This window comes from Nylanderia fulva, unplaced genomic scaffold (genome assembly GCF_048542155.1).
Source record: "Nylanderia fulva isolate GAGA-0341 unplaced genomic scaffold, ASM4854215v1 Scaffold51, whole genome shotgun sequence".
In the NCBI taxonomy this organism is placed as follows: Eukaryota; Metazoa; Arthropoda; class Insecta; order Hymenoptera; family Formicidae; genus Nylanderia; species Nylanderia fulva.
This window is the reverse complement of record NW_028190599.1, coordinates 1,007,524-1,016,210: the sequence shown is the minus strand read 5'-3', so window position 1 is coordinate 1,016,210 and position 8,687 is coordinate 1,007,524. Positions and strand designations below refer to the sequence as shown.

The 8,687-nt window shown below is 33.5% G+C and overlaps 1 pseudogene; it reads left to right on the top strand.

Annotated features, from left to right (window-relative positions):
- Positions 1-2,895: 2,895 nt before the first annotated feature.
- Positions 2,896-4,701, top strand: LOC146721267 (uncharacterized; annotated as a pseudogene).
- Positions 4,702-8,687: the final 3,986 nt, after the last annotated feature.

Sequence of the window (8,687 nt, the reverse complement as noted above, 5' to 3'; positions counted from 1 at the left end):
TCAAATATATTCGAGTATGTGTCAAAGCATACAGGTCTGGAAACTATTACAATTTTTAATGGTGGGGGTAGGGATGCTCTTAATGAGGCAAGCTAGAGGTTATCGGCAAAGCCGTTAGAAGCGCTTAGTAACGACATTAACAACTCTCTTTTAAAATAGGTTTAAAATCAGTATATTCGGTCCCTAAAAAATTAAATACTTTAATTAAACGCGGAAAAGATGGTGTTTTGAAATTAAATAAAGTCGAGGTAGTTTATCAGATCAAGTGCAAAAATTGTGAGTTCTCGTACATCGGACAAACGAAAAGACATCTAATCACACGCATTAAGGAACACAAAAGTAATATGAAAATGCATGAGAGCAATTTGTCGGTCATAAGCAAACACAAAATAGAGTTTAATCGTGATTTCGATTGGGATAATCCAATAATTTTACATAATGAAAAATATATACTAGAAAAAGAGAGTTGGCTGAAATGTTTTACATAAAAAAGTTAATAACACATTAAATGCTCAAATAAAGGATACTGAGAATTTAAATATTATTTATGACAAGGTTATTAGATTAGTTTAAAATTAATTGTTTAGAAATCGAATAGAAGGAAATTTATTCAATTTTATTTAATTACTAATTTGTTCATTTATACCGTTTGATGTGACGATCTTGTTGATCCAAATAAATACACACATTGGGAAATATATGTATATATAATATAAAAAAATATATTATATATATACAGGGTGTCCCATAATTCGCGAACCACTGGGAATGGGCAGATAGAGCGTGTTTAACTGAATAGAAAAGTCCTGTGTCATTTTGCGATATTCGCAATAATTATTGAGTTATTAACTAAAATATCTAAACGAATAAGCGGGTAGAAAGCGGTAGGCCGGACTCGGTGTGCATGTCGGATGACTTATTTGTTATATGCCGCTTAGTATCAAAAGTATCATCTTACTTTTCGGCGCCACTACATTGGTCGCCGCTCGCTGCATGACGCCGCCTCTCGATCAAATAATGCTTTCTACCTGCTTATTTGTTTAGATATTTTAATAAATAACTTAATAATTATTGCGAATATCGCAAAATGATACAGGACTTTTCTATTTAGTTCAACACGCTCTATTTGCCCATTTGCGGTGGTTCGCGAATTATGGGACACCCTGTATATATATATATATATACCATATATATACAGGGTGTCCGGTAATTGTCGCTTCAATCGTCGTGTGCAGGTAAAGTGAGTTAAACCGAATAGGAAAGTCCTCTACCGTTTTGCAATTTACGCAATATAATTATTGAGTTATTGAATAAAAAAGATCGACCAATCCACGCGAATAGAAACGCGCGACGAGAAGAGACATCCTACTGTAACACGATACACGAAGATTTTTCGAACACGATTCGTACACAGTCATTGTTCGCTCCTCCTGCTTTGCCGCGCGCCGTGTATCGTGTTACAATAGGACGTCTCTTCCCAAGTAGAAATTTCGTCGGGTTTACTCAACATGCATCGGGATCCGATATGGCTGATGTAGGATATCAACTAACGAGTTTTACTTGATGTGAATCTTATCGGTTTTCCTTCAGGTTAACCCTAGTTAATATAATATAATATTATATATATATATATATATATATATATATACAATTATATTTATATTTATATTATATTTTATATAATTGAGGTATTACCGAACAGAGTAACCCCAGTAGTACTTCATCGGTACCTTATTAGGTGTACCTCATGTAAAAAAAATATATTTAAAAATATATTTTAAATAATATATTATTATATTTACGAGGATCATTTAAAAAGTTTCCGGTCTCATCGACATAAAGTAATTATAGAAAAAAGTTTCTTTCACCGTCCGATAGATGACCTTGACATATGTAAACCGTAAAAATTTCAAATCATTCTGATCATTACTTTGTCTATGGCACTCTTCCAAAGTTCCAAAAATCTTGTTTTGCTAGGATAACGCTCGGGTTCACACGTGCATGGTCGCAATGTCAAAAATGAACGAATTGAACTTTAAACTGCTTTTGCACCCACACTATTCGCCAGATCCAGCTCCCAGCGACTTTTTCCTGTTTCCTAAATTGAAAAAATTTCTCGAGGGGAAAAATATGGGTCAAATGCTGAGATGGAAGACGCTGTAAACCAGTATTTTCAGGTTTAAACAATCAATTTTTTTTTATGGTTTTAAAGGATGGAAGAAACGTTGGACCAAATGTATCGAGTTGCAGGGAGACTACGTCGAGAAATAAATTTTGTTTTGCTTTGAAATATGTGTGTTTGTCTTAAAAAGGCCGGAAACTTTTCAAATAGCCCTCGTATATTTTAATTATATTTAAAAATATATTTAAAATATATTTTTCAATATATTTTTTTATATATTTTCTGTAATGTATTTCTGACCGGGGAAACATCAGGGCCCTATGACTCTATCTGCAAGATGGTTTTTTTTATATATTCCGAAATTCACAAATATAATGTTCTTTACTACGTAACTATGGAGATATTTGGGCGATGATCGGATATGTTCAATCTAGAATGTGTATTATTTAGAGGTTACATGTACATTATATATTGCCAATATTCTATTGCCAGTGAATTCATTAATTAGTTTGAGGTATTTATAAATGTATATATAATTTTAAAAATGAGTGATGAAGAAGACCGATATGCACGAAAAAGAGAACTCGCACGCTTACGTGTAAAAAAATATCGTGAAAATAAAAGGTTACAAGTGGTAAATAAGCGTCGATTTTTGGAGCATACTTTGAGTACACCATCTCAGTCCAGTGAATCGAATGCAGAAGATGAACACCATATGGAGATGGAGTCAGAAATTATTAATTTAAATATAGATTATTTTGATATTATTGAACATGGCTCTGAATCATCAAGGAGCTCGTTCTAACACACTCTCATGTGATTCTGAAGATGAAGATGAAAATGAAATTGAGGAATTAAATCCTGATATTCGAAAGGCGAGCATGGATGAAGATGAGCTAGAAAACTGTTTTAAAATGGAAGAGATGAACGAAATTGAAGAATTGCGACAGTGGGCTTTAAGTGGAAACTCAACGATTCCTCATACTCGAATAAATAGTTTACTCGCTATTCTAAAGAAGCGCTTGTTACCTGAATTGTCTAAGAGTGCAAAAACTTTCTTAGGTACTTCCAAAGCTCGTTATCATCTCCAACAGTTCGACATAAATGATAGAAGTGAATTTGTATATTTTGGTATGAGTAAACATCTTCAAAGTGTCATCAATTCAACCTTTCACAGTGACGGAATCATTCATCTGATTCTAAACATAAATGGACTGCAAATATTTAAATCTAGTTCAAGACAATTCTGGCCTATTCTGTGTAAAATTTATTCAAATAGTGATGTTTATGAGCCGTTTCCCGTTGTTATCTATTCAGGAAAAAAGAAACATAATGATTTAAAACGATATTTACAACATTTTATCAATGAAGTGAGTCAGTTGCAGAACGAAGGAATTTTGATGGATATAATGCATTACAGGTGCGCATAAAAACCTTCATTTGTGATACACCTGCCCGTGCTTTACTTAAGTGTATCAAAGGACATGACGGATACTGGGCGTGTGAACGTTGTACTGTTCGTGGGGAACGTATAGAGAGACGGATAATTTATCCAAATCAAGACTGTCAAGCTAGAACTGATGCTTTATTCCGTCAGCAGAGCAACTTAGAACATCACATTGGTAATTCTCCTCTTCTTTCCATTGTGCCACCAATAGATATAACTCAATTTTTATTGGACTTTATGCATCTCGTATGCTTAGGAGTTATGAAAAAATTATTAGAATATTGACTACATGGTAATTCAGTTACGAAAATCAGCCAGAATGCAAAAAATCAATTATCGAATTTATTAATACGCCTTCAATCTCAAATACCAGTCGAATTCCAACGTACGACCAGAACTTTATCCGAATTTGAGAAATTCAAAGCAGTAGAATTTAAATTTTTGTTATTGTATGCAGGGCCTATTGTTTTTAAAAGAGTTTTGAGCAATGCAGCATATAAACATTTCCTTCTTCTACATACTGCTTGCCGAATTTTATGTTCCAAAAAATTGGCTTTAATAAATTGTGAAAACGCAAAAAAACTTCTGAAACAATTTGTGAAAATATCAGAAAAATTAACTTATACATATAACAGAAATAATTATACAGTAAAAGGAGTCTCATAAAAAACATGCATAATCTTATTCATTTGGCAAATAACGTGAAGAACATGGGATGTCCTCTTTTCAATGTCACCGCCTTCCCATTCGAGAACTGTTTAGGAAAAATTAAGAAACTCTTACAAAGTGGAAATCGACCGCTAGCACATATTTGTCGTCGTTTGCAAGAAATATATTTAATTGATGTCAAAAAGTCTTTTCCAAATTCTTCTGTACAAATCGTATCAAAACAAAAGGATATTTCCGGAAATATCACAATTAAACGTTTGAAATATAATAATTCATCAATTCTAATACTAAAATGCCCAGACCATATCTAGTAATACTAGAAAATAGAACGCTCATGGAAATAAATAAAATAAATATTCCTCCTAATATGGATGAGAGAGCGATACAAATAAGTGGAAATACATTTAAAATGACGAGATCACTTTTTAAAAGGCCTTGCGATTCTAATATTTTAGAAATGTAGGAGGTAACTAGACGCCCATGCCAGATTTATTTCCTGTCTATTGACTTCAGTACGTGGAAAATTTGTCACTTTTGATATCAGTGAGAATCGAAAAGAAAAAATATTTACAATGCCACTTCTTCATATTTAGAATTAAACTTATTTGATATTTACATGAGTTCAGTTAAAAAAATTCATATAAAAAATTAAGAGGATATTATACACTGGATATTTATACGATTCGTTCGTGAATCGGCAGCGCAGTAAAACGTTACGAAAACTGGTTTACACAACAACAGTAAATTAATTACTATTAATTATTTATTACTTATTAATTATTTATAACTATTTATTACTATTTATTACTATTAATTTATATCTTTTTTTTTATATTATTATATGGTTTTCTTGCTCTCTTTAGATGGAAGAATATCCGTATAAATTAGTGGTTTTCACAGAAGACAATACTCAATTAATTAGTATCGAGATCGTTCCTTCACATTGGATCGTATGGAATGAGGTTGAAAAGATTTTGGAATGTTATTACATGTCAGGTTCCCTGTCTTTTAAGAAAAGAAAAGACCTGCAATCTATGGTGGAGCAAGGATCACCACCAGACACTCAATGGCCAAAATACTTACAAGAGAACGGTGGAAAGTGTCCCTCACCGATTTTAATGAATCTTGAATATGTTGTATAAAGCATTAAAAAATATGACACTTGTATTTTTTTTAGCAGCGTATCTCGACATTTCCGGGGTAAACCACCCACTTGAAAAAATCGTTTTTTTTTTATTTCTGAGCTAATATCATCAAAACGGTAAAAGATATTAAAAAATGTTTCAAGTAAAAGTTTTATGGTTTTTAATGCTCTTTAAAACAGTGTAAAAGAATTTTTCAAAAATTTCAAATTTTTCGAAATTCTTTTCCCCTTCCATAATTTTTAAAAATTTTTAATTTTTTTTTATAAAAATTCTGAAAGCTTATTTATTTTCAAATCTAACCATATATAAGAAAATTGTATTCCGACAACGCATTTTTGAGAAATAAACTAGAAATACTACTATACACGCTCCATTCGTATCTGCCAGACGCTCGCTACTCGTGATAACCGTCCTTTTTTCGTAATCTCAAAGAAAGAATGAAATATCAATACAAAATTTATATATATTGTATTTAATAATTAAATTTATAACAATTTATATATTTATAAATATAAAAATTTATAAAAAGTAATTTAAACTTATAAATTTATTTTTTTTTTAATTTATTTTTTTTAAGTTATTTTTTTTTTAATTTATTTTTTTTAAGTTATTTTTTTTAAATTTATTTTTTTAAATTTATATATTAAAATCTTTTATATATTATAATATTATAAAACAATTGTGTGGCAATAAATAAAGTAGTATATAGGCCACTATAGTGAGTCAAAACAAACCCCCACTTCTCGGTCATTGGCGCTGACCCCATGCTGTGCCAGACGGTTTTTTATGGTGTGACAGACAATGGCCTCTGTTGTGAGGGTCAGTGACTCCTGTTGCAGGTGTCAAAACTCAGTCCGGACACGAGGCCCTGAACGTCTGAGGGGGTGTAACTAGACAGAATTTTTTGATCGGAGATTGGTCTATTTTTTATCGGGGCATTAGTCTTCGGCGTTTGATAAGCTCTACCTATACTTGCCGGCACTCTGATTGGGTGATTTTTATTTTGGAAGGGTAGAGGGAGAGTAGGTGGGTTTTGGAAAAAGCCGACAAAATGACGAGTCGTGGTATACCGAGGCCACGTGGAGGGCGACTATGCACCTCGCTCTTCGAACTCTTACGCGATAGAGAGGAAGGGCCGCCGGAGTGACAGCAATGAAAAAGATTAGCAAGAAATACAGACTCGCACTGATTTCGGGCTGATAGCTTACTAGGCGTTGCATTATCGGCTAATGTTAGTATCATCATCGGTAACAAAAGAAACAAAGAAAACAAGATATACAAAAATTACAAACGCCTCTAACGTCTGACCACGATTTCGCTTGCTGTATACGCGATATCAAGTATTATCGACACCTCGGTAACAAATAAGACCTAACAATAAAAAACAAAAAGAAGCACGTGTACAATTTCGGCTGAACGTCACCTCGACACCAAGGGTAATAAAAATAACTCTAATAGAAAACACGCTTGCTCGGGTTCGCATTCAAAGTTTTTTATTGCTGGAAAAATAAAATAAAATTATTTACAAGGACAGGATAGAGAAAAGAATATATTGAACAATTTGAAGTAAAAAAGATCGAATTTCTATTTCGCTATGAGATGAAGGATAGAGAATGTAGGAAAAATATAAAATATTAAGTAAAAAGTTTCACACAAAGTTTATTATTACTAATTCTCCATATAAATGGATGTTACATAAAAGTTAAAAGCGTTACATAGAAATATGTTATTAAAATTATTGAATTGAATATAATATTAGAATTAGAAATTACGTTTTTATTTTAGCGAAAAAAAAATTTTTTGAAATAAATGTACGATTAATCTGTCGTTACATGTACACGTTTCGGTAAAAAGAGTAAGAAATTGATTAAGATCGTATCCGATAGACATAAAGTAAAGAAATACACAACTATAATGTCCGCAAATTTGTGAAAAAAATCCTTGTAGTTGACGGGTATTCCATCGATGGATGACGGAGTTTCGTCGAAGTCGAAGGAGAAATCCTGGTTCCAGAGGAGGTAGTCGAAGTAGCTATCGAAGTAGTGCCTCTTCCATGTTCGTCGAGGAAGAAGGCGACCCAGTGTTCACCAGGTCTATTATGATCGTCTGTATTAGCGACGATAGCCGTCGACCTCGTCCACACTCTCGGAACTCTGTCAGAGGAATAAACTCCCGCATACTTGACATCGATATGACGCAATGCCCGTAGAATTTTGCAAGAGTTCATTTTTTTGACGCGAAGATGAACGCGCAGATCCTGGTATTATTTGAATAACTTCAGTTTTTACTTCTCCCGCTGTAACGTTTCTGCACGACGATTTGCGCTCCATAAATCTTTCTTCTTCTTCTTTCTTAATTGACTGCTCGACGCTTGACAAATCTTTTGTTTCTGTTATACTATCCGCTTGAGTTTTTATATTATGAATTAGAACAGGGTTATTATTTACGCTGCTAACAAAGTAATTTTTACCGTAGCAGATTTTCTCGCTTTCGTGACCGCTGTCGTCGTTGTCGTCGTCACTGCTCAATTGAAAATTTTGGAGAGAACTACAACTAGTGGATTGGCTAACACTGAGAATATCACTGCTGACACTATTATTTTGCTCCAGTAGCCAGCGCTTTAATTTGTAAGCGTTATGTAATGCGCAATGAAAAATTTTTCGAAATCCGTGATGCGTGCAATATTGTCCGCACTCCCCCTCCGCCGTTAGATTTTTGAATGCTGGAGAGATATCTTCTAAATTATATATTTCTCTGGTAGATTCCGTAAGTAATATGCTTTTTCGCTGCCTCTGACGTATATGTGCCTCGAGTATCTTATAATTTCTCGTAAACGCAACGTAAAATATTTTGAATTAGCTTCGCCGTCGAACCATTCGATACCGTGATAATTTTGCGTGAGCCATGTGTTTTGACGCCTTACTTTTTCGGGTAATTTTCCAAACGAATACGGAACCATCATAATCCAATGGTCGACGATCGCTGCGTCAATCGCGACAACCGCGATTTCCTTAGGTAAAAACTTCTCGTCCGCATCGCGGAAGCCTTGTATGTCGATGATTATATCCATGTTGTGATGAAAAATTTTTACGCTTTTTGTAGGCGAGGTTTAAGCTTTTCACAAACCGTTAACGTGCGTGTCTCGAAGGAAACTGACTATTTCTTTTTGTAACATCGTAAGATTTTCTTCTCGTAAAACTTGTCGACGATGGAAGTGGAAGAGAAAAGAGAGGTAAGAAAAATACAGAAAAGTTTTAATCGGGTACGCTGTGACGTGAGAGTTGTAAATGTGGCAATAAAAATT